The sequence below is a fragment of the Trichosurus vulpecula genome, chromosome 4 (assembly GCF_011100635.1).
Source record: "Trichosurus vulpecula isolate mTriVul1 chromosome 4, mTriVul1.pri, whole genome shotgun sequence".
Taxonomy (NCBI): domain Eukaryota; kingdom Metazoa; phylum Chordata; class Mammalia; order Diprotodontia; family Phalangeridae; genus Trichosurus; species Trichosurus vulpecula.
Window position 1 is genome coordinate 307329586 of NC_050576.1, and position 2420 is coordinate 307332005.

The window sequence follows — 2420 nt, forward strand, 5'->3', positions numbered from 1 at the left end:
AAGACTAGTTACAGACATGGAAATCATTCTTGAATCCACTATCTGTATAATCAAACCACTAACTTCTTTATGGAAAGATCAAAATCTATACCAGTCTCAAAGAAATAATGAATATGCAAAGAAATGGCTTGCAATTGAGACAATTCTAATCTGACATATTTATGTAATCTGACGCCAAAAAAAATAGGAAATAGATTTTAAAAAACCAGACATCAACACTGACTATCTCCATTTCCTAAGGAAGTTTAGCTCATGTAAATCAATTGTCATGACAGGACTAAAAGAGCCTAGAAACCACCTCAGCCAACAAACATTTTATCTTTTTGCCAAGTAGAGAGGGATATGACAATCAAGGACAAAACCAGTTTAAAATGTACACTTCTTAAATTTTCTAAATAACAATGGTGGAAGTGTGTGAGTAACATGTCTTCGTAACACAGTAGACAAGAGCCAAAAGTTTTTAGAAAGTTTATGGAAAGCTTGGCAGAAGACTCAATTATTAAGTCATATCACCCTGAGGACATTTAAGATTGAAACTGAAAATGGATCAACAAACAGAAGAAAAATGGAAAAATTCTGTTAAGATTTTTATAGTAAGCTATTTTCACCATTAATGACAGTGGAGATGCCATATTTAGATACTAACATCATAGTCCTGGATACACTTCATGAAGCAGTAGAAATGTCACTGAAGAAAACAAAATTGCAAAGAGCAACTGTATCATATCAAATATACACAGAGGAGGTACATGCCAGAGATGACACAATTTTTAGAGTGTTGAAGGACCAATTCTTAAAGCATTTGAAAGAAGGGAAGACATTAAAGGCTTGGAAAAAATCTTGGACCTTATTACCAAAAACATGTGAGCAAGAATTATCAGTATCTTATAGGTTGTATGCTTATTTTCCCATTTCTACCTAAAAATTTTATAGACTTATCTACACATTGACCAGGTGCATCTTTGATTATCCTATTCAAAGAAAACAGGTAGGCTTTCACAAGCCTACCTATGTATAACATAACACATATTTACAGTCACATATTTGACTCATAGTTGTCAAGAGTACAAGATTTTGCCATGCTCATTGCTTGTCGACTCTAAAAATGTAAAGCAAAACACTACTTTAAAGATGCTACTCCAAATTATCTCTCATGCATATGTCAAAATCATATAATATTCCTTAAAAGTATAACAACATCTTATTGTTAATATCAAAACAAGTATCAAGGAGACATACGATCACCAAAGAATCTTGCCACCATCATGGAGATATCCATCATGAAGATATGCCATCATTTGGCATAATCTAAATGAAAAATGAATTCATGTAGATACTGAGGTCCTCCACAAACTCCTATTTGCAGATAATAATGCCATGATTATGTCAAGCCTTGAAATATTTCAGATTCTCCTAGGTGACATCCATGACCAATAAAAAATTGTTTCATCTAAATATCCTCACAGGAAAAGCTAAGTGGATGGAGAATGCCTATTTTCCAGACTATAATTTGTAGCTGAATGGACAACCCATAGAACTGATTCATCAGTACAAATATCTTAAACAGATACTGTATAAGGACAAAGATCTCTAAATTGAATACTAGAGGAAAAGCAAGCTGGATTGTCTTTAGGAAATTGCAGTGTTTTGTTTTGTTTTTTAGCAGATAACTTATTATATACATTTTGAAATGATTTCCCAATTTCTTGTTTCACAGAAATCATTAAGTATACTCAGCTTAACATATGTTGTAAACCTGCCTTGCTCCCTAAATAAAAGAAATTATTCCAACAATTTATCCAGGAGGCCATGTCATTTGATGTCCTCCAAGGACACACAGATGGATGTGACAGACATTGCCCCCCATCTGCACCTTCGTTGATCGCCATTCGGTATCCTCTCTTCAGACCCAGGTCAGCTGCACATTTCTTGCCAACAATCATCAAGTGTCTAAGAAGATTTTCATCATCTTCTTCTGCAACAGATATCTGGGTAATGGGTTTCTTAGGCATCACCAGGAAATGAGTTGGGGCTTGTAGGCAAACATCATGGAAAGCAAGACACCGGTCATCCTCAAAAATGATTTTGGCCGGGATTTCCTTGGGAATGATCTTCCTGAAGATGGTGTCTCCCCTGGGCTGGGCAGTCTGAGCTTTGCTAACCTCATCTTCCATAGCAGCAGCTCCTGCAGCCCGGCTCCTGCCACCTCCAGTATTCCACCCAGGCGCCCTTGGGAAAGCACTTCCCTGTCTGCAGTGTTTTTAATAACTCCAAGCTTCTCCCTGAAATATAAGCCCATGTTTTTAACACCAATATTCTTCTAGTGAAGGGAAGACATAGTCCTAGCTTTCTTAATTACTATTATTGTGACCTTGGGGAAGTCAGCCTTTTGGGGCTTCATCTTTCTCTTAAGAGTGTCA

General features: G+C 36.3%; 1 pseudogene; it reads right to left on the reverse strand.

Moving 5' to 3' along the window:
• Positions 1 to 1749: 1749 nt before the first annotated feature.
• LOC118849154 lies at positions 1750 to 2174 on the reverse strand (annotated as a pseudogene).
• Positions 2175 to 2420: the final 246 nt, after the last annotated feature.